This window comes from Lasioglossum baleicum, chromosome 9 (genome assembly GCF_051020765.1).
Source record: "Lasioglossum baleicum chromosome 9, iyLasBale1, whole genome shotgun sequence".
In the NCBI taxonomy this organism is placed as follows: Eukaryota; Metazoa; Arthropoda; class Insecta; order Hymenoptera; family Halictidae; genus Lasioglossum; species Lasioglossum baleicum.
In genome coordinates, this window is record NC_134937.1 from 6,390,687 (window position 1) to 6,416,183 (window position 25,497).

General features: G+C 41.0%; 1 long non-coding RNA gene across 1 annotated transcript in view; it reads left to right on the top strand.

The window, feature by feature from the left end:
* Window positions 1-25,497, top strand: part of LOC143211915 (uncharacterized) — a 135,975-nt gene that overhangs the window by 93,569 nt on the left and 16,909 nt on the right. The gene's annotated exons all lie outside the window — the stretch shown is intronic.

Genomic DNA, 25,497 nt, shown 5'->3' on the forward strand with positions numbered 1-25,497 from the left:
TTGATCGAAAAAGATCCAAAAATAACAATTATTGGAAATGGTCCCTACTTAATGATTTCTGGATTCATTTAGAATTTCGCCCGCTTTGGAAAAGAGCCGTTCAGCTGACACTGACGTGGCAATTACGGCTAAATAATTTTAAGCAGTTTGCTAGACTGGAGCGATTCCAAAATTTAATTCATCTTAAGTGGTGGCTGATTTAAATGATATTTCAAATCTTCTGTCTAAAATATCTAGTAGCAGTTATGAAAGCTGGTTAGAAGCAGTTCACCACACACTCATGCACCAATTTACCAACTCAATGACGAAAATCAAGTTCAAACACATTTGAAAACAATAAGAAACATGCATGTTTGTCGTTCAAAATTTAAAACTGCAAACTTAAATGCCGAGAAGAATATCCGGATAGAGTATAACCAAATGAAAATCAGTTTGGTTTGCAACGGGGTCTATGCAAAATGATTGTAATCATCGGAAATCTCTTCCTTCTGAAGATAAAATGTTAGAAGTCCTCTTGCAAAATATTTTCTCCATTTCTGACCTTTGTACAACCATTATGGTCGTTGTGTCGTATACGAATGAATTTGTCTGGACACACGCTTCCATACGATTAAACAAAAATGTAGCATTCCATTTAAGAAAAGGTTACCTTCATTTTAAAAAAGATAGTGTAAACAAAACAAAATTACATACGCCGTTACGTTGCTTGCAAAAACCATTACCTTTTCCACCTTCATCTCTCTTTTCTAATATTTACTATTTGCAAGAAAAACGCTGGCTACTAATAGCGTGAGCACTCTGCATATCGAAGGATGAAACATCACCTGGACAGTTTAATTCATTTCAAGGACATTTTCAGGTTATCCTCAGTAGGCGGTCCGAGGTGATCGGTCCTTCAGAAAACGGAACCTGAAGCGTCCGTCGTCGGGCTGATGTGTTGGTATTATCTGGCATCGCGAAAGATCAGGCGAACTTCCGTAGTTTATGCCCCGTAATTATTATTATCGCGTACCACGGTAATAACACGATGCAGCCGCGGTGTGTACTTTTAAGCAGCCCCGAAACCGTTTCCCCAAAGAACAGAGAGACGAGGTAAATCGTCCGGCGACGGTATCCGTCGTTTTATATACGACGTCGTCCCGTTTATCGTCGCGGTATCTGCTCCCCGGGAAAGGAAACGCGTTTCGCGGGCAAAACGACGATGCTATCTGAAACACGCACCGCCCCGTTATGGAAATCGGGCGCGTCAGCGAAATTCGCCGCACGTCGATCGATCTCTCGATCGCGAGATCGCGGGCTCGCTCGCGCCCACAGGAGCGTAGGAGTCTCGTTCCGGAGCTCGGAGACCGGTTTCAAAATGTCGTCGATCGGCCAGACCGTTTTCCACAACGTCGATTGTGTCGTGCCCGTTCCATCGGGCGCATAAACGCGCCGCATAAGTCGCGCGGCCACGCGAAATTCTCGATCGCGTGCAACAATACACGCGCGAACGCTGCAACAAGCCGCCGCGCCGCGCGCCGAGGAATTCGCGAGGAAACGCGCCGCGCCGCGCCCCAGGCCCTGGCGAAAGGATTAACGAGACTTGTACTGTTCGTGTTACTGGATTTTTCGTTACCGTGTACACTCAACTTCGTGAAATTTTTCGCATTGCAACTTGCTCCGAAATCGGCAATTTGTTAATTACGTGCACACGTACGCGGTCGCCTGAATTAATTTAGTCTTTTAATTGTTCTGTTGGAGGTTGCTCGTGTTACTGAATTTTTTTTAGTGCGTGCACAGCTCGACGAAATTTTTCGCATTGTGAACTTACTCTTAATCGGCATTTTTACGTTGCAATTCGTACATTAAGGTGGCTCAGTGATGCTATGGTTACTTCACTGGAGTAACTCTGTTCAATCATTGGTCGTTTGTCTCATTTTACCACGTTTTTATTAACTCACTTTATGTCTGTCTGTTTGTCTGTCTGTTCCAATTTTGCAATTGATTTTAAACTAACTTCCCGATGAGCTAGAGACTTGAAGTTTTAAACATAGCTCAGAACTGGATGACAATGCAATATTTAAAAAATAATTTTTTAAAAAGACTACGAGTTTTTAGGAGATATCAACAGCAGCTACACTCTACGCTCCTTTCTATGTATTATCTTGCGCCCCACGTTTTTCGTTTTAAATCTTATAAGTATCGTCATAGCTATTAAAAATTCACAATCACAAATTTTCAGGACTATCTGTATGGGGTTAGGAATCTGTATGGGGCTACGAAAAATTATTTTATATTTTTTAGTCCGTTTTAAAAACGTGGTATTTTGTTAATTATATGTATTTCTAATAAGATTGCATGCATCCAAATTATTATATATTCTTTTTAAAATATTATATGCCCAAAGAAATAAATTTATTGAATTCCTCATGGATGCATCTTTACAATCTCAATAATCGCGAATTAAAAATATTAGAAGTGTTAAGTTTTCATTCATTGAACAGGTCACCCTAGTATGTTTTAATCGGAAACCTTGCAATTAGATTGTAGAGGGATTAAACACACAAAGCGATTACTTGGGACGATCTTATCGTCTCAAAATGGAATTTTGTAAATTGTCAACGGACTGGCAAATTCAACACAATATTTATTAGCGGAACTTCCGCAAAAACATCGAACAGTAAGAAATCTCTGTGTCCCGCATCTGCAAATCAGAGATCATCGAGACGAGTGTCCGTTCAACGACGAAACGAGATTTCGTCGAGGGACAAGCGGTCCTCGGAAGGATCGATTACCGGATGATCGAGAGGGTGGTCCGATTCGGGTGTCTCGATCGGGCCAAGGATTTGCGGACATCGGGACGGGACGGTAAAAACGCGCGACGTCCGAGAAATCCGTGGTTGCAGGCGGGACGAAAGGAGCCGCCGCGTCGTGGCGTCCATTTGTACGTCGGATTAAGACGTTTGGATTTCGTTCGGAACGACCGAATGAAAGAAGGAGGAAGCGTCAGAGGAGCTGCAGAGGAACGAGCCGGAGAGACGTAGCGAGGAGAGGAGAGGACGAGAGAGGCGCGAGTCATCGTAATATCGTACGGCGACCGGCCGACTGCCAGATTAATATCAGAACCGAAAAGCTTGATGGGAATTAAGACGACGGCGCCCGTGTCAGGGTTGCAATGCATGGAACTGATTTTGTATCGCGGCAGAGCCAGAGGAAGGAGAAGTCGGGGATGATGATCACTTTTTGCTCTCGGATCTTCGGTCTGTGAGAACTCTGTTGCGACGCGCTCGGATCTATCGATCCGGTTCAAAACATGAACCAAGAGAAGGATTTAGCTGGGTAAAATAATTAGCGATAAACGTCCTGTGACAAATTTCAACCACCTACCTTGCTCAGACCGGCAGTTGCGAGGAAACATCGGATTTGGTCACGAATAGCGATGACTGGACCTAACAGTTTCTTATGTCCAAGTGTTAATTTATAACTAAACAGCTAAATAACATAAACAAGAACTAATAAATGTATCAAATTCGCAGACTATAAATAAGTTATTCAAAAATCATTGACGAAACGCTCATCATCATTCACAGCTCTTCGTCATCGCGACTCCCATCTAAAAGGTTCTAATCACTTTCTAAACAAACACTTGCTAAATCCACATAATTAAACGACAGAGTACACTCTAATAAGCATAACCATCACTGTTCGAAAACTTCACACGTAAGATATTGAAAAAAAAAAAATCATACACCATTAACTCCCATCTCAAGCGAACAATGCAGCCTCGAAGGTGATCCTTCAGTACAAACCCCAATCAAAATCAGACAGAAATGAATCTGAACTCACCGCCCATTGAAATCGAGAGTCGACAATGTATGAATGCATTCCACAGTAGCTCCGACCGCGAATCACTTCGTTTGGATGCACATCGAGAGCCGTTCGCCGGTGGATTTTCATGCGTCCCACATCTCTTACCTCCGGTCGCTATCGTTCGATGATACGCGTGGGAAGGTAAAGGTTGACGATAAGCCGGACTTCGCACGACTCAATCGGCTCCCAGTGGGTGCTAGCCATACAGCAGGGGCTATTGTGCGTCATTCGATAATCCACAGCTGAATGAAAGGGCCGATAGATGCGTAATCCCTGTGCAAGCAAAAGGGTCGCAAACAAGAGTCCGGTATCGTTTTTTTTTTCTGCAACTCTGCGAATTCGCCCCTGCAGTTCTGGGCCCAGCCAGGTTCTTTTCCTCCCCTATGTCTTCTTCCAGGTATCCTGCGTGTCCTCCTGCGAGGAACGTAGTGGAAACGTGTGTACAAAGAGATAATATTTTTTATTGTTCACTTTTAACCCTTTCCTCTCGAAGACGATTACATAAATTAGCACAAACATTTACTCAAGCCTATGTATCAAATAAGTACAATCTAAAAATAGTCAGCGCAGTAGAAATTTCAATAAATACAATTTTTATCAAATGACTATGGGTTAGTGTTGCTATTCAGAGGAAAATAACTTGCGTTTAGAATTTTGGCAATATGATTAATTCCGTTAAAAATGTGGCTCCCTCATAGCGCCTACAGCCTCACCGTTTAGATATCGGAGAAATTCGCGTCTCTCCCGGCATTCTCGCTATTGCAGATTGATCGGCAGATAGGAACACCGACGTGTAGGACCCCCCTTTAAGGATTCCACTCGTTCGTCTTCGTCTTTGGCGGGACGTTCGCTCGATTAGCGGTCGCCAGACCCGGTGATAACCGCCGGATAATGGACACGGTGACTGTTTAAGGACGCATCGGAGCCGGCCCGTGAAAGCGAGAAATTCCCAAATCGAGAAATGCCAACGACGACTGTCTAAGCGACTAACGAGCGTATCTCGATGACCTTTCGCCGGAAAAGTTCAGCCGGAGAAGAATACATACGTCGATTGTACTTCGGCCCCGATTGCGCCCGGAAAAATCGGCGCCGCGAATGGATTCGGTGGAACGAGTTTGAAAGTGGCGACTGAAAATATCGAGGAATTGTTGTGACTATACTGGCGGATCTGCTGGGACACAGTTATCTTTGGCGAGCGAAGCAATTTGTTGAGGTGATAGCTATTTAAAAACAATTCTGTTTGATCCTACTGCGAACAAATTTAAACTGTCTGTCAAAATCAGCCTATTCTAGTAACTGGTTCGAATGCTTAGCTCCTTGTATTAGGTCAAATCAAATCAACATTGATCTGAAAGAGGTGGGTTCAAAAATATAAAATAACCGGTTGTCGATTTTAGAATTATTAAATGCTAGAATAGATTTCACTATTCAAGCACATATTTCAACGAAAACCATACCTTTACACATTAGTCTTGTCACTTTTATAAGGCTGCGCACACTGGTCACAAATTTGCTAACCGTCATAGTATCTAAGATTATAAGAAATAGATCTTTTAATAGATTTAATAAATAAGTAATTTCCAATTCAATATCTTTCGTCTAAAACGTTTCTCCATAAAAAATGACATAAAACCATCTAGTTACATATTCCGTCCAATCCATCGCTCGCGACGCTGAAAGCTGGAACACTTGAGATCAGATCAGAATCTCCAATTTGATCGAGAATAAAAAAAGAGAAGTGTCAGATTGCATTTATCAGCTGGTCTCGTCCCTGTTAAACGATCTCACGCAATAATCAGCTTGTTCGGCGAGTGTTCAAGCGTTTTCCATAATGAAACGCTTTCACGCGGCCGCGCGTACTCGCCGCGAAAAAAGGCATAAAAAACCGAGCAAGTTTAAGTAGTCGGTTGCTCTTTAAATCGGCGATTCGTTAATTACAAACCCTCGCGTGGACCGAGAACGAAAAGGAAAAAAGAAGGAAGGACCGTGTGCTGGCGGGGTGTCAATCACCGGAACCCCTCGGGACCCTCTCTCTGTTCCTCGGTGGAGACGAGAAACGAAACGGAACGGAACGGCTCGAATTCGCTTTACGAGCGTAATTTCGCGGGCATTACGGGGCCCGGTGGAATGGGCCAGCCCACACTTCCGTTATATTTTTCTCTCGGTGTACGCGACTGGAACGACGTGGTGGCTCCGAGGTGACTAAAACTTTTCACCTCCGCCTTAAACGGGATAATTAACCGTCTCCGGCGGGCTAACGGTAAAAACATAATATTTCAACGGCGACGGCCTGTAGGTACAACACGGAACCGTACACAATGTATCCGATGCCCGGGGCCCGCTAGGTAACCCGCCCCTGCGATGCTCGCGCATTACGCACCTTGTAATTTCGTTCAATTAAAAGCGGCCGATCGCGTGGCGAAATACCAAAGCTGATCCGTCCTAGACCTCTGGATAGACTGCGCCGCGTTCCTATTAGTAGTGATGGGCATGATCCTATTCACAATTAGTATCGATTCCTAATAACAAAGTACGATTGAACAGGGTGGAGCAAAGTCACGGAACAATATGAAAACTTCGTAATTCCTTTAAGTTTTCTTTTTCTGCAGAACCTCCACAGTACATCTGGAGGATTCATTATTCAAACGTACGGCGCTGTTCAACGTACCAAAATGATTTAGTTTAATTTTGAAAATATTTGCCGAGTGATACTGACTCGAAGAGCTTACCGTCGTTATTTTTAATGAGTGAAATCCATCTTCTAAATCTCTTAAGGATGTTCTGGAGGTACAATGGGAGACAAAAGTACAAGAAATTAGAAATCCATCAATACATGGCAATGAAAGCCATTCACGAGTATATTTTGCATTAAACTTTTGCGAATACTGTACCCTCTGTAGCTATACATATTCAGTGGTCTACGCTTGTCGCGTTTCCATGCTAATGAGAAACAACATGATAAATTTGACGTTTTGTAACAGTTTATAATTTTTTTGCTGTGTAACTGTTTAGTGAATCCTAATAAATTTTGAACATAATCAATTACATGATTTTTACCACATACAAAAAAACTGGAGTTTCTAGTTGCGTTTTTTTCAAGGTTTAAACAGGGTTTGAAGTGGAATTTTATGAATTCTCCATAAGAAGACGTGTTAAAATGTGCAAACTTTAAGTTGCTATAATTCTTAAACGGTGCAGTGGATCGAACCCAAAATTTGGTAATTGCATTAATTTAGTAAGAATTATGTCTTGTTAAATTTTCATAAATTTTGTTGCGTTTTTATATACCTCCAGAACATGCTTAAGGTTGTATATCAATAAATCGCGGACCTTTAACTAGTTATCACTGCAACGACCAAAGTACCAATATCAGCTGTCGTGACCAAGTACTTTTCAACGCGCCCTGTTTCTTCCATATACGTATTTGATTAACGAATTACTTGAAAATCATGAAAAAGAATTGGATCACTCCCATCGCTACCTATTAGCGCCGATAATTGCTGTGAAGGGCGAGGCGGGAAAAATTTATCGCCACAGCTAGCTTAAGCTAGATGGCAGAGGCGTGAACGAGACGAGGCTACGAACTGCTTCGGAAACGATGTTGTATCTTGTATGGACGCGCCGGGTAATCACGAGTCGTTTAACCTTAATGCCGTTGGCGTTCCAACGGACTCTGTTGCCGCGGAAATTAAGCATACGAGGTCGAGAAGACCACGGGTTATTGGAAATTACTCGCTAGCGAAGACTTACGTCTGCGGACAGGCGGCTTCTTGGTCGGCGGATGCTGCAGTCGAGTTGCGTTTGAAGGCGTTGCTCTTGTGAGGCAGCTCCACTTTCGGATAGCTTGAGTAAATCAGTGGAGAGTAATTAGAAATCAAGTACCGTTTCAAACGTGCTGTTAGCTTGTCGTATACAGGGTGTTCCATTTGAACACATTAACATTTCAAATAAAACTCACTCTTTTTCGTGCGAGACATCACAAATTTTCTGTAGGTGGACGTGCTTCCGAGACTTCAAGGTGACTGTATGTTTTTGATTTAGGTAACTAAATCAAGGTCATTTAGTGCCGTTCAAAATTCAGCTTATGATTAGCTAGACGGAAGCACGTCCGCCTAGACAAGCTTTCTAACCACTGTGAGATGACTACCCCGAAACAGAGTAAGTTTAATTGAAATATTTTGTACAAGGAGCTATAGTTTCGGAAATAATTGCGTGTAGAACTTGGAACGGAACACCCTGTATATACAATAGACAAATATGATATACAGTGAGGAGCAAAAGTGAACATACAAACGATATTTTCATAAAAATGTATTTTTAGTTAATGTTTGCACGTAGAATAAAAGAAGAACAGAATACACAGTATTAAGTACAATATTTCAGCTTTCCAAAAAAATTTAAACAATGATGATATTATTATTATTTTGATAAATACAAATTGTTTTCGTGTAATCGGTTTTGCACCACAATGCATTTTCAAATAAACATTTCATATTTTTGGACGTCCTCCGAAAGATGTAGGAACATCATTACAATATCTTTTTCGTATTTTATGTACTACAGCTTGACTAACTGCAAACTTCTCGGCAAGTTTTCTCGTTGATAAGCCAGATTTTGATTGAGAAATAATACTATCTTTCACAGTCTTAGATAATGGCTTCATGAGAGTATGTTAATGCGTGTTACTACGCGAACAACAAAAGTACAACTATTAGAGTACTCCCGGATTCGAAAAACACCGGTCACTGTTTACAAAAATTATGTTTACGTTTCTCAGCCACAAACGTTCTAATACGGTGCAAAACCGCCTACACGGAAAAAGTTTGTATTTATCAAAACAATAATGATACCACAATCAATAAAATTTTCTTGAAAAGCTAAAACTGTGTACTTAATGCTATGTATTTTATTTTCATTCTGTTTTATATGCAAACATTAAATAAAAATACGTTTTTGTAAAAATATCGTATGTGTGTTCACTTTTGCTCCTCACTGTAGTTGTACATGACTTTCATAGACTGATTAATGCAGATCTCATCGAGATCTACCTCAAATCGAGTAACTCGGAATAAAATACCAAAACAGGTTCAACACGATACACGAATCAAGATAAAACCGCAAAAGTTACATTGGGTCCTGCAGTGTCTCCTAAAGTGCATCACCACGTGCTGAGAACGATTTATTTACAGTTGATAAGCGGCGCGATATTCCGGCGATAGCGGTGCAAGCGAGATGGGTCTGATTCCAAAGGTACGAATACCGATATTGTTGTTTTATACCGTTAATTAAATTCAAAGCAGCTGGCCAATTATGTCGGCCCCGGGACATAATTCCGGCAGTACGATCAATTCCGGTGAGCAATCCATGCTCCCGATGATCACTACAATGTTGCTGCGAAAATGATCATGCTGGTCTATACTTGCGGCGGTGCACCTGCGTTCATTATGCGCTGGCTACCTCTCGAAACGCGAGTGCGATAAGAATATCCAATTTAAACGATCGTCTCATAATTCCGTATCGGCCGGATCGGTAACTGGAGAATTTAATTTCCAGTTAACCAGCCCGCAACTGGAGCCACGAAAAACAAATTATCCGATCAACGAACGTTTCTATTCGCGGATCGAGCTAACGGGTTACGCCATCGGCACAGGATCCTCGACTTTCTGCTGGACAAATCGCGACCCATCTTCTATCTGCACCTTGAATGTCCGAATTCGATTATGGTCATGATCTAAATATGGATTCGGGATATTAAGTGCCATTTGGATCTGCTAGAGCAAACTTGCCGTACCATTTTCTTTACGACTGCAGTGATTGGAACGTTTTTATTCATATATATTTTTAGTACATTTAAAAAGAAAGGCATAACATTCACATTTGTTCGAATTTATTTAAAATCTTCATCATGCTAGGTATTAACGCATAACCCTTAATGACTTTGTTACATTAAACACAATATTATTATACAATATTCATACATTTTTAAAATCTTTTTACTGTCTTATATTTCACTCACCCAATTTTTTCATAAATGCATAAACATCCGCAGTTTAATCGTAATAAATTGAGTTATGTACGAAAGAAATTTTAGATAAAAACGTTCATATGAGAAAAGCGGCAATTGTCGATTGTTGCAGGAACTCGAAAGACAAAAATGGACGAAGCACGCGGGAGAATTTGAATGATGCACCGCGGCGGTGTACGATAAGTGCACGTAGCTCTCATTAATAACGCGATTATTAGGCGCGGCGCCAGCCCCGTTACGCTATTCGGATCCTAACCTAATTGGCATGGACAATCGGCCACGCTATGAGTCGTTTCGTGCACCGATGAATTTATCTTCTTTCTTGCGGGCCGCGATGTGACCCATAATTCTCCACCGGATCCGACGCAGCTCCTTAGACGAATAAATTTTTCCTCGTCTGGATAGGCGCCGCTATGTTACGCCCACGCATGATCACGAACCTCGTATTGTACTGCTGTGACCATTCTCCAAATGGTCCTGATTAGAACTCTCTCTTCAAAGGTACCGTAATGTCAGGTACGCTTCACAGAAAATAATGTGTTTACTGTTTTCTGTTACTCATACCAATTTCTTACACCTAACTTATTTCTTTCTGATATCGTTTTCACGTACATAACCTAATCGCGTAATAATAAAATAATCGAACTACAAAATGTGCAAAGTTAATCTTTGAATAGTTTACTCAGATTACTAGGACCTTGCTATAAACTCCTTTATGTATAAATTTTCTTAAATACCTTGAAGTATATAATTTAAGACTAAATAATCCAAATCTTCTGAAGAAGTAAAAGAAATTTGATATTTGCAATTATCGTACAAAGTACGGTAGAAAAAGTTAGTGTACAGAGAAATTGTGTGGGGTCATGAGAGACCCCAGTATACCAGTTGAGGGTGAATTTTCCACAAGCGGCAACAATTTCCAAAAAAGAAAACAAAAGCTCCGCCACAATTGCAAGATTAGCGGATTAGCTTCGCCCCAAACCCAAATCAAGCCACCATATTTCTTTATTAACAATGTCTAAAGCACAAAGGTAATCAAACACCAGACCAAGCCTCATTTTGATTTACGACAACCGCGCTGCGCAAGATCTTTTGTTTGCCGTTCCGTCTCTGTTCGAAACTCCGCGAAACAGCGCAGCATTCAGAATAGCAGAAGAACAAAGCTCGGACACTGTATCACACGACGACGGTGACGTATTTACGGCGTTGTATCGTTCGCGTCGCGATCTTCTTTTCCGAAAATCTCGGTGCGTCGAGGGAGGAAGAGAACGAGGAAGAGAACGAGGCGCAAAGAGGAGGATGAGGAAGAGGAGGAGGACACCTGGACGTTGCACCGCACCGCGCGGCCCGACTAACGTGATTTCGCCGTGGATTTATATTCTTCCGAAGTCCGGGAACCTCGTTGATCATCGCGGCGTTCCTTTTGCGGCTCGTTTCTCATTGTATCGGGCCAAAAGTTGCCCGGCAAAAAATCGTCACCTGGTCAGAACGAAAGAGGGTCAGGGAAGAGGAGGGACGGGAGGATCCGTTGGCCGGTTGTATTGGCGTGCACGGAATGCCGGAAAAGGGATCCATGGATCATTGTTTTTGCGGCGGGACGCGAGACGGAGACAGAATCGGAGGGCATAAATCCCTCGAGCGACTTTCATTGAACGTAATTGGATCGCGGCCAATCGGCGTGGTCGTCGACGGCGTCGTCGTCGTCGTCGTTGTTGTCGTCGTGGTCGTCGAAAGTTTCCTTCTCTCTTCGTCAAAATTGAACGGCGGCCAGGGGAACGTGATCGAGCGACGATTACCGGTGACAGAAAGAAACCCGGGCCCGAAAACGAGGCGCTGCTGTTTCTGCGAGAGAGCATCCTCTATTCCTGCGATCCGATCTCGACGGAGTAACGAGCTTCCGGTCGATCGCGGCTCGCATCCACAAAGTTATAATTACGAGCTGGTACGGTTTCCCTAGAAACGGCTGCCGTGAACATCGGCGAGCCGGTTATCGGCGGCTGTCTTGTTAGGTCCGTATACATTTCCGATAATACCGATTCCGATTAAACCGTTGGAATTAACGATTCCGCCGCCGGACAGATAACCGCGCGGAAAAACCGGGCAACGCGCGTCTGCTCGCTCGGCCGCACTTCTCACGGTCGTAAAATTTGTAGCTAGTCGTTAACGTTTTGTTCGCAACACGAACAACCGCGGCTAACTTAATTCCCGATGACGACGTACCGAACGAGCATTATGGCGCCTCTAATAGAACGGCCGTTTCGGAAACGAGATTATCTATCTTCATCCGAGGAACGTTGCGATCCTTTTCTTCTCGGTCCGCGGACACATTAACGTCGCTCTTTCTCATCGGTAATGTTGACGCGCTTCGAAAGTTGATATTTCAGCACCGGTTTGCTCTAATAAGAAGGATTTCTGTGCGCAGCTCGCGTACCTCACGTTCGGCCACTAATTAAACCTGCTATCGGACCGCGGCTCAGATGGAAGAGGGCGTTCCGGACAAATGTGACTCGTTCGATAAGGAATCTCTCTCTCCCTGTTGAAAAACAATTTATCAGGAGTTTAATTAGAAGAAAGTATTTATCGTGAGTTATGAAACTTCGGAGTTTAATACGTTTCCGCTGCATAGTTCATTCGAAAAACGAACGAAACGCGGATGGTATATTGCCCGTACACTTGCTGCTTAGTTAATTAAATCGCCCCAAAAAAATTACTCAATGAGCACGGCTCGCAAAATATGACGACCGGTTGACAATCGCGATTATAGCTTCCACCGGTATCTATGTAATTCAGCTGTCTAATCTGTGAACAGACCTAGAAACTGGCACAAGCAGGGAAGACAAATGCTGCGCCGCGGATAGTTTAGGCGATGCTCTACGTTTTTCTGCATCATTTTTACAGAATTCTCTATTGACTCATTTGTGTCTTCTCTTAATTCAACTCGTGCCTTGAACCGAAGTAACGGCACAAAACCAATGGGATGAACAGATGTGCTTTATTTTCAATTATTCTCTTTCCTTTTCGGTATAAAATGCTGTTCTTTTGCATTAAAACAAACTAAGCAATTGCCATTTTCTTTTAAAGAATTATTAGAATGAATTAGATGATTTTAAAGACAACGACCTTTAGCTTTCAATCTACAACGAAAGTACCCGCATTAATCACTTTAAACAGCACTGTACTGGTTCATTGTTTTATCTCAGACAGCTTTACGTGAGAATTGCACTTTTCCTTGACACAGTGCACTACTCTTTGTTTCGAGTCTGTTTCTGCTAACACCCCCATAATATTTTCAATATTTCCTATTGTTATGTAAAACAGGGTTTCTCAAGCTCGCTAATCTCCGCCATTTGTCACCGATAGCGGCGTCGAATGAATTGCGAAAACGCTTAATTAGTTAGATGAATGTGTTCAGTCATAAATCTCGATCCGCCGATCGGTAGAGGTTCATTCTCCGGTTCGCGGACATTATAAACATATTAGGGTCCCGTTGTTGCTATTGAAACGGTGCCGGGTGTTTCCAGTCACGTATCCCTCGTCTAATAATCGCCTGATCGTGCTAGGTGCCCGCGTGCAACACGCCCTTACGATGCAGTAACGCGAGTGCAGCTTCGATTTGCATACAATCGCGCGTCACATGGCTTCGACGTATCGTTTCGCGCGTTTCCAAGAGTTCTTTTTCGCACACGTTATACTCTGCACCTCGGTACGTCCCACGAATGAGATATACATATAGCAACCATAGGCCGGTCGATCTAGTGATGGGCATGATTCTTCTCAATTAGTATAGTTTTCTAATAGCAAAATATGATTGTGTTTATGGTACGTACAAATCATACGTGTAATAAGTAGACTGTGTAATGTGTAGACTTTCTACCTGTATTGCAACCAGTTGGGGTGAAGTAAATATTTAATTTCTTGCGGAATATCTTTAATAGGTTGAAAATAATATAATAGTACATTTAAATTTTTCCCATTTTTATCATAGATGCATAAAATCCGCAGTCTAATAATTCTATATATATTGTATGTATATAATATAATTCTAATAATAAATTCTAAAATATAATTCCAATAATAATTCTAATATTCTAATAGTCTAATAAAATAAAAATAAAGTAGTCTAGTAATTCTGGACGTACATATATTCTGTATCGAATATGTCAGGATAATTTTGTCGTTCCTCACATTCTCATACCTCAAATACTGTGTCAAAGTACTTTAGACTTAGAAATTTGGTTGAACCATATTCCCTAAACAATTTTACCGTTCTGCGACTACGAATCATTTGTAAAGAGATCACTCAAAAAATACATTTTTACTAATCACTTACAGAATTTTCTTAATGTAAGTCCCACACTTGCTTCTTCAGCACACAATTTCGTTTCAATAAGAAAATAGATTGTATTCGAGACACCAAAAAAAAAAAATGCTGAAAATAACTTCCGTTTGCAAAGGGCGATCAGCTGTCGATATCAAGTACTCTACTTTTCCACGAGTATTTGATTACCGAATTATTTGTAAATCATGAGAAAGAATTGGATCACTCCCATCACTAGGTCGACTTCTCATTTATTTTTGCACGACCGCTGAAAACGTTATCCGGCCGATTGTGCCCGATATGTGATCGCGAATACTATTATTATTTATTGGGAGACAATAACCGCGATGGTAATTCGATCGCGCACTAAATCAATCGTTTTACGCTCCCTTTCGATCCACGAGTCAGCGCCTCGGGTTCAGGCACGATGTGACATTTAGTGGATAATTTAGAACAGACCGCAGACCCGAGGGAATCAATCAAGAGGGTGGCGAGCCTCGATGACTCGTAAACTGCTCGCTCGAACGTATATAAATGGCCGTTTCAAACGCGCTAGTACTCATGTTTCTATTAACTAAATTGTCCCTGTATCGCGATAATGGCTCCGCGTCATTGAATCGAAATGAATCCTTACGAGTGTCGCGTTGATTAATGGCCCGCGATACATCAATGAATTCGCCGTAACCTAAACCATTAACTGCGATCCGCGTGGGCTCCACTTTTCACTGAAGTCACAGACGAGTTTCCAACTGCTTTTACTTTTCAAACCTCTTCTTAAAAGACTTGATAGATTTTGTCGATTATTTGTGTAATCGCATTGTGTTGCAAAAATAAAACCTATAAAGATTAACTTGTTAAAAATGAAACTAATCAAAAGAGAGGAAACGTTTGCCGAGGCTTGTTAGAAAGAAGAAATGTAAGTTACCGTCCCTTATCGAGGACAATAATTGTCCTACGTAAACGTGTTTTTGTGCAAAAAGAAGATGGAGCAAATTTCTTAAGGAGATAACACAAAGGAGATTAAAAACAATTACTTATTATTTTATTCTTGTCTCAAATATCCCAATTTTAAAAATTATAGCTTAAACAGCAAATGGTAATTTTATACAAATAATGAGTATACGAGCAGTTTATTTTGAAAGTGGCCTAAGTCTATTTAAGTTTAAATTGAGATCTTTAAGAGTTTGCGCGTGTTTCAATGAAATTAAAAATATACGTATAGGAACCAATGGATCATATTCCTTAAGTGTATCTAACAGAGTTAAATTTACAATTCCTATTAAAATAATAGTAATTATTAAGTGAATAATATGTGTCTTCTTACCAAGAATGGACTTAAGCCATTTTCATAATTAACAATTAGATTTGTCATAAAATTTGAAACACCCAAGTCCATTCGATATAATTTAAAACGTTTCAAATTGAATAAACAATATTCAATATATTTTATATTTCATTAAAAAACTTGAAAAACACCATTTATGCAATTCAGGGAATCTTCTAACTATATAAATTACATAACAATTTACTCCTCATTTACATTTTGTGTATGCGGGAGGGATTTCGCTGTTGTAATTTGTCTTATATTTTTATAAAGTGGTGTCAATACAATATTTTCGAATTTTCTTGGTCTACCTCGACGTGGTAATAGATTCAGTATTTTAAACTCTGCATTTTCAGCAATTGATATCTTGTAGACAATTTTATATGGTTCATTTCTCAAGAAACGCATCCAGCATATTTTTAACCAATTTATTGTTTCTCCATTAGAATTCTTTACCCTTTTAAAAATAGCATCCCCCAAAAATCTTGTTGATATGAAATCCTCTTGTTTCATTTCATTTAAAATAAAGTTATTACCTTTCCGGCACTTCTTGATAACATTATAATAATCTTGGGGGACAAACAGTAAATTATTTTTCTTTAATGACATTTCTACGACGCCAAAATCTCTGTCATTCGTTTACAACCTACCTGCTACCTTAACATCAAACAACTGACAAATGGTCTTAGGCCACTTTCAAACGAAAGATTTGTATCATTCTATTAATCACCTAATTTCCTTTTTACAAAATCTTTGTGATTATAAATATATTAGTTACAATTTGCTTCAGAATGAAAAGATGACGTAGAAATGTAAATATTAAAATTGCGAGCTTGATTTTTCTCGAAAATGGACTAGGCTACTTTCAAAATAAACGGCTCATATGTACTCGACATAAAACAAAAGAAATATATTTTTTGAACTTCTTCATTACTAGTATGCTCGTTATACATAGCTAAAAGATTGAAGTGTGTCCACCAGTCTTGCCAATTGTTGAGTTATCGACAGAAACATCCTGTTTTGCGGTGAATATTGTTGAAATCGTTACAAATGGCCGCGCGAACGTCGTGGAATGTGTATCAAATTGGCGGGGCCGATTCGACAGAATTTATAACCGAAAGTTAGCGTTTAATATTCCCCAGATGATCAGGATCAGGCGGATTCTTTGCTAGAGACGGGGTGGTACGTGATTTCTTTACGAAAAAGGCAGAAAATAAGTTCGTGGTGCGTGACGCCCCGAGACCGCTACGTGAAGAAACGGTTATGCGGCAATAAATCTACCCTCCGACACTGATTGCATCCATAAATCGATCGACTTATTAAATCAATTAAATCGATTTATTAATTTTGACGCAAAAATCGCGCTGTCCCTCGTCCCCCGCGCGCACCTCGTTCCCTCTTTTTCCCACTTTAGTCATTTTTCACCGTTTGCCCGCTTACTCCCCCAGATCCGCTCACTGTCTTTCTTTCCGTGGGCTGATTGATTTATCGGGTGTAATCAATTTCGCGCCGAAAGTTTTGCATGAATAAGTAATTTTTCGCCTTGCGTGGTCCCTCATCTTTGGCACTCGGCCCGGTCGATTCGCATTCGTCGAACGCGTTATCGACTGCTCCCGAACGAGCATAGAATCGCGAAATCCTCATTTCTGAGTGAAGCGCAATCATTTTGGTTCCATTTCGATCGAATCGCGAAATTTCCTACTCCGGAGAAAGCTGAATTTTTAATTTGATGGAATTAATTTTTACTAGGTTTTGACATTCCAAGACTCGAATAAGACTGTTATCTTTAGAATGCAGCCTACTGCAATGTACTACGATACACTAGAACATACCAGAGTATAGTATAATATACTATAATACACTACGATATACTAAAATATAGCGTAATATAGTAGAATATGCCATAATATACTAAAATATACTAGAATTTCCTACAATATAGCATATTATAATAGGATTAGCTGTAATATACTTGTATATAATATAATATACACATATATACTGTAGTGTACTATTATACAATATAGTATACTAATATACTATATAATATACTATAGTATACTTTAACATACTATAATATACTTTAATGTAGTAAAATTTACTAGAATATACTAGAATTTACTAGAATATACCAGGATATAGTATAATATACGGGAATAGGCTATAACATACCAGAATATGCTATAATGTACTAGAACACAATACGTATAATCTACAAGGATATGAGAAACGTCGGTTCTAGTTAATACGATTGATCTTTTCGAAAGTAAGCGTGAAGCAAATGAAGCATATAAATAATTCACATTTTTAGTGAACGTGCGCCTGAGGTGGCAGCACTCGTTTAAAGTAGATCGGGCAATTTCCCCGTAACGTTTGATAACATTTTAGTAACTATTTCTAAACAGGTACATACTTTCCGCAGATAAGTAATGGAAACGAGAAATCTCGTGACCGGTCTTTAAAGCGTCAGGACACATTCGCTTCATATTTTGCTATCAGTCGTAGTTCACTTGAAACGTTGCATAAATATAAGCTCTATTTACTGGAATTTTTCCATCCGCACGGAATTTTAATGAATTTTAAGATACGCGAAACTTGATTTGCCGTATGCGTAATATGTGTATAAAATCATACCTGTCGAACCATTCAACAACAGTATCGTAGCAATTAATTTGACTGTGGAACGTATGAATTGCGGAGATTAGAAATTTACATATTAATTCGAATTCTTTGATCGATAAGAACTTATCCCAACGAACACGTCCTATTGCCTCGTGTTCGTTATTAATTAATAGTGTACCATTTTATCATTAAAGACTGCTGCTTACCTACCGGAAACCTGTTGATAGACTTCTCAAGGGAGATTTAATCATTTTCTTTTTGTATTAAATTATATTTCCAGGATACGATTTAATAATTCATAAATTAAATTGTAATTATCGATGAGACGTTTATTATCCCTTTTAGTACCGAATAACAATTTATCGTACATCATTATTCACAATATTTGACTACAATTTTAATAATTAATCCCTCAAACTTTATTGAACTGTGCCATTATTATTAAATCTTTTTAGTTGGTATTGGATGGATTAAGGAATTCTCGACTATGAATGATTTATTTTAAAAGACTCTTCTTATTAAATAATTTTCTGTTTGTAAAATGTTAATTGAATATTGATGTCTTGGACTAAGTTGTTATTATGTACTACCCTTATCTTTACTATAGACTTTCTAATAGTCCTACAACTTGCTTCCAAATGCACGTTTGTAATTTTCAAACATTAATATTTCATACAAAAATGATAAGAATTCAGTATAGCTAGACTTGCATGTAAAAATTGATTGTTTTAATGTAAGATCGTCCATTTAAGAGAACTACAAAGGAATAAAATGAATTTTTATTTAACTCCTGCTTCCTCCCATTGCTGCTGAACATTTTTATTTTGCATGAAGATCCGCAGTCTAAAATGGTACTATGTACATCATCCTATCAAAATCTGAAGGTGATGATCGATTTCCCTGAGTTTCTCTGCTAAAGTTCACCTGTTCATCATCCATGACGATGTTCGCAAATTTCACCACCGAGTTTCACAACAGACCATAAAGTACAATCACCAGCATCGATCATTCGGCCGTCGATCAAGCGTTTCTCTAAAGTGTCAAAACTTTATGACTTCTAGATCGACAGTTTCTAAGTCCGTTTAGCCGTCACCGATCGTTTCGACGATCTTATCGATCTCTGTTTCCCGTGGGCTGTTTGTACACATTACATCTGTTGGGATCTTCACATGGTATCGATCCCTTATCGCCACGCGATAACGAGAACGCTTAGCGCCGCGTGTTGCCGCCAGTTTTCGAAGCACGGCTGGCTATCGTGTCGATGTCTATCTGAATGGCAGCCGGCTGCTCTGTCTTCGCGTGCTCCAATTTGTTTTCTGGCACACACCACGGTGGACCTCCCGTCGTCATTGACTACTTAAGTCGCATTCAGAACTCTTAAATCGCGGCCCTGTGTCGATGCCAAGGCATCTCGGACCTCGATATCTGCACGGTGATGCGATTTCAAAATGGCAGCCGCGGTCACGGTCTGCCATTCCATCGATGCGCTTCTCAAAACACCTGTGATATCATTCGGGGATTCAATATTTATCTGTAGAAACATGTGTAGGAGAAAGGTGAGCTGAAACAGGATATGCTGAACAGGATATCCCAATTATGTGGAAGATCAAGATTGTCCTAGCTACATTACACTTAAAGTTGCAGTGGGTGATGACTAGATTGCGAATCATGTAAAATAAAGAATGTTCGCATTGATTGCAGGACACAGGAGCCAAATAAAAATTGTATTCTTCTTTTAATTATCCTACTAAGTTGAAACTAATACATTGATATCCTCAAATATTTTTAACACGTCCACTGCTTTAAATTGAACGTGCCCATTTTTGTCATAAATGCTTATATCTGCAGTCTAGTGATAACAATCCTTGCATAGATTGAAGAGCTTACCTAATTTTTGTGATTTTTATGAAGTATTAAATTGCGAATATACGTTTAACAACATTATAGGTTACATTATCCGTCACAGGGATAATAGACAGATGATTCCATGCATCTATTTCGAGAACGAGGAGGTGCAATTTAAAACAGTAAAAAAATTAAAAGCATCTAAGAACGTCGATAGATTCTTTTCAATAAGATCATTACAGAAAAAAGATATTCCAATATGTCTTCCGCTATTTGATATTGATCTAAACAATTTTTATTTTGCTACAAGATCGACAGTGTAGCAATACATATATTTTCCTACTTAATTAATATCTTTTTCCACGTCCATAATTAAGTATGATATTTATTTCATCATCACAATTGATGGAGATATGCGTCTGCTGTAGAATAACGATATTACATTTCGCAATAATTGCAGCTACCTTCATCAGGGAAGCCACACACCGATGCTATGTGTAGCTTTATTTTAGGGGGAGGGGGGTTGCAAAGCAAAAGTCTGAAGAACCAGGTGACGCGTAGGAGGAGGAAGATCAAAGGAAGAAGATAACCAGAAGAGATCCATCCAGAAATTTCCGCATTGCATTCCCATGGGATTCGTCCTCGTTACACGAGACCCCGTCTCTTCCCGTCGGCTTCGCGCGATTCTCGACGGGGTGAAACCCGCGATTCATAAAGGACTCTCGCGTTCTCATAGCGCGGAGAGTCCAGAGGCACTCGTTCAATTACGCTTGGCTCTCGTTATTACGCTCGTTTGGATCGTGGTGAATACGCTCGCGGATGCAGCGAGGCAACAAAGATCCGAGATAACACGGCGGCCTACGCACGGTGGATTTGGATAGTGACCTCGGGTTGCTCGCGGGTCCACCGCGAACCAGCGGAAAGTGTTCTTCTTATTATCTCGGAACTCTAGATATGTTCTCGGCTTCTCGGTTCAACCTCGCGGTCTCCTTCTGCTGCTCGCTCTCTCCCTTTCCATTTCTGGTTCCGACAGCCACTTCAGGGTGTCAGGAATGCTTGACTCGAGGCATGGCATCCCGCGGAGTTGGCAGGGCCGACGATTTAAGGTGCGTGCACAGTGACCGCTATTTTCGAGACTGCCCACTTTCTCTGGCCCCCCTCCGATCCTCCTGAATATGAGAATGCTCAGGTTCGGACCGTGATTCGTCCAAGTATTACCTGGGATCAATAACTCAAGATCATTTGATCTTCGTACATGTGCCGATAATTATGAATGCAATAAGTAAGTATTATAATTGATAATTATATAATGAAGTGCAATATTATATACTATATATTATTACAGCAACCCATTCAGTAGCTACTCGAATGTCCAATACCCAGAATCCCACGTTCCAGCTGTCCGATAATTATCTGGTAGATAGACCATCGAACCGCGTCCGTCGGATTCCCTATAAATAGTAAAAACTCGCGTCGTCGAGATCGCCAGTGGCAAAAATAATAGCCAGACGACAGACGGAGTCTTGTTGCACGATATTTTAAGTGATATCAGGTTATTAATACACCGCGCTAGGTGTCCCGCGCCTAAATATACATTATTGGCGTGGGCCCAAGTGATCCCTGGCTGGTTTTATCGCGAGCGGATACGGGACGTCAGGGGGTGGAACGTTCGGGAGAGGAGAGAGGGTGGGGGCAGGGGGATAATGTTTTACCCGATAATTAGAAACTGTAGATCTCGGTAGGCGGAGCCGGACCAGCCGATAAGTTTTAATTGGGACTGAACCGGTGTACATAATACGTCTCTTGCCGTGGCCGCGTACTCTCAACATTCCTCACGGACGGCCGCGAACCAGCCAGATATCTTAACAAATCGGTTCGAGTTCCCTTCGAGTTCGTTCGATTCTTTTCTCTTTTTTTTCCTCCCCGTCTGTTTCTCTCCCCCTACGTTCGTCTCTGCCTTCTTTCCTCGTTCGACCGAGGTTCGTTCTCGATCTCCGCTGGATCCGAGTGATCTCTCGTTTCTACGGGATACTCATTAGTGCTGCCAGGCTGCCCCGACCCGAGACAGCCACCGAAGATCGGAGATCCTCGATCATTAAGACAATGTTTATTAGCGGGCTTTGCATAAAGATATTTATTGCCCGGCGTCTCGGCGAGTTCCTGTCCACCCCGAAGACCAACTTCCATGGGAACCCGCGCGAATCCCTTGATTCCGGGTGACGATGCTGATGTCCTACCCTCCGGCGGACCATCGGTCGCCTGTAATCGTTGCTGTGTCTAATTAGCTACCACCAAATTGATTGCGGAACGGTGCTTTCGGTATGCAAAGCAAGTACCGGACTGAAGTACGCGAAATTAGCTTCTTAATAATGTGCGGATCAGGACCAAACATTACCGATGATGTATTGCCGAGTTAGGACTATGTCGTTAGGATTGGGACTCCAATTTGTTCGTTCTGAACCCGGTGGTCTTTTTCAGAAAAATGTTTTGTTTGTCCTTCTTGGTACTAACATAATCCTCAACTAATCGGCAGGGTATCTCTGGCACCCCGTGAATGTTTTCAGTGTGATATTAACACAGTTTGATCACGTAACACGATGTTAAAATGTTACCATTTAAAGAAAGATGTCAAAATACATCCGAAACCACCAGATCAATTAAGGATTAACGTTCACTGTCCCTTAAAGACGATTGTCATAAACGTAGTGGCACTGAGTATTATTTATTCGTTCTGGAAAGAACTACATTATGGCATAAGGTGCAAACTTTATTGTCAAGTAACTAATGATAATTATTAATAACGTCTTCGTACGCATAAAGTGGTAAAAATCGCGAAATTTTCGCGAAACATACAGAATTCACACGGCAGCCGACGTGTTAATAACAAGTTAACGATTTCGATTTGATTTAAGAAATTCTTTTCTATAATTTAAATTTGTATTGTATGCAGTGTCTTACAGCATTGTCGTTGTATTTGGGATATGGTGGTCGATTTTCCGGTGATTGTGAGTGGCGTCCCTTAGCACGTCATTGCCGCTAAAACGCGTTTAAAAGCACCGTCCCGATCGTCGATCTCGATCGAGGATTCCACCACGCGAGCCAGCCACGAGAGAGGGAACTCTTTGCGGCGGAATTCCGATCTCGAACACTCCTACCATCAGATATTAAACATCGAGAGCTCGATGGCTGTCACTGTCGGCGGCCCGAGAAAAATCGATCCGTGTATCGTTGATCGCCGCTACCGTGGATGGGAGCAGATAATTCTGCTCCTTTCGTAATCGAAGGGGGTGGGAGGATGGGGGGCAAGTGTTTCATCCGGCATGGTGCACCCATGCGTCCATCATAACGGACACTTAACATCGGGGGCCCCTTTTCATCCCTCTCGCTGGGGTTCGGCGTTTGCGCGGGCCGATCTGTCGATTTTTCTTTCTTATCCAGCCGGTTGGTTGATTTACATGTGAATACCGGGCGTTAACAGACTCTCCACCGGTCGCTAACTATTCCCCATCTCCTCTGCCTACTATCGAGACCTGTCACAGGGAGCCTCTTCGTTCGATCGTCTTTCGCTAGACCATTAACCTTCGTCTACTTGAAAGGATCGTTTCTCTCGCTCTCTCTCTCTCTCTTTTCCTCTCCTCTCGTGGTTCTCTCTAGTGATGGGAGTGATCCAATTCTTTCTCGTGATTTTCAAGTAATTCGGTAATCAAGTATTAGGTACTTGAATAAGCTCCTGCCGTTTACAGTAGAATCTCGCTCTTTGTACGAAACGAGACCGAACATGCGTGCAATCAGAGAGGTAACCAATCACGCGATCTCTTTTTCCACTTTCTCACTCCGCATTGGCTCTACGTAGTCACCACAATCCCCAACAAGTTGTTAGAACCTCTAACAATTCGTGGTGGGAACCGCTAGTATGCAACGAACGTTGATTACATGCAATGAACGAGGTTGCAACCAGCGAGGCTCTAGTATACTAATCGGTCGGTGACCTTCTATGGTGTGTATGCTATAATACCTCTAAGATAAGAATTTCTTCGCGACACAGTTTGCAGGAAGTGTTGCTGTATCATCTCATTTTAAAGAAAAGTGCAGCTGAAAGTAAACATTTTCTTGTAGAAGTTCAAGGTTCCAATGATTTATAAATGGTGATTTCGACGTGAAAGAATCAAAAAGAGTTCCAAGACGAATAATTGGAAGCATTACTCTATGATGATCCATGTCAAACAGTTAAAGAATAGTCAGGAACAACAATTAGCCAATTTAAGTTGACCATTAAAAGAAAAGCGAAGTGCTTGTCCAACAATGCTAGACTACGCATTGCAAATCTAGTTAGGGTAACGTTGGAGCTGTTTGGGGTGGGATATGCTACCTGTCATATTCACCAGATATTGCCTCATCAGATTACCATTTATCGGATCAATGCAGCATGGCCTTTCCCAGCAGTACTTTAATTCTTATGAGGATGCATAAAATTGATTTGATGATTAGATTATTGCAGACTAACCGAATTTATTCTACCGCAGAAGAAGAACTTTGGGATGAAAAATACTTCGGGATGGAAAATAAAATATTCCCTATTTTTGTATTGAAACACGGGACTCTTACTTGTCAAAGTCAACAATGTGCCTAATAATTGAGAAGAATCATGCCCATCACTAGTTCTCTTTCCTACTGGCGAACGCGCAATCGGTTTGGACGTTGATGAACATAACCGAGTTAATTGAATCCCATTAATCGGCAACATGTCCCTCTCGAAATTAAACGTTCGCCAGCCTGACACAAAGGACCCTCTGTCGTCTGAATGCCAGAACGAGAAAAAGGGGGAGGAAGTTTCCCCTTGTCTCGCGGACTGGAGAATTTCTAATACCGATAAAAGCATTCTTTATGCAAATATCCTTAATACAAGTCTGAGTGATCGAGCACCCTAGTTAGCTTTGATTTCTGCTGCGGGCTGAACCGCTTGACAGCACTAATGAGTCGTCGAGATCGCGGACCCGGTAAGTCGAGTTTGAAGGGACCGAGATAAAGAAGAAAGGGGGACGGGGTGAAAAGAACCGAGAACTCTCGGATCCGCGGACAACAAACTATTTTTGTTTCTCATGCGTGACCCCTTGTGACCAGGATTAAGAGGTTCTCGCGTTAGGCGAGTTCTCGCGGAGCCGATCCTCTAATTTTTCGGCCACCTTTGTTGCAAATCGATTGTTCCATACTTATCGTGAGAACACTTTGGTCGGAAGCAAATTGTTCCTTTATTTTAATCCTTGTGTTTAACGGGCCTTTATGTAAAATAAAAATTATCATTAATTGCACGATACAGAAGTTACGTAGACATTTATTTCTTTTCTTAATAATTTTAGTCAATTGAAAATTATGCATCAATATTTTTAAATTCGTTAAATGTTTTCACTGTTTTCGATTCGAATTACACATTTTTGCCTAAAAGCATAAAATCTGCAGTCTGGCTATTCTTATAATCTTTTAATCTTTGTGCTGCTTATTAAATTTTACCATCTC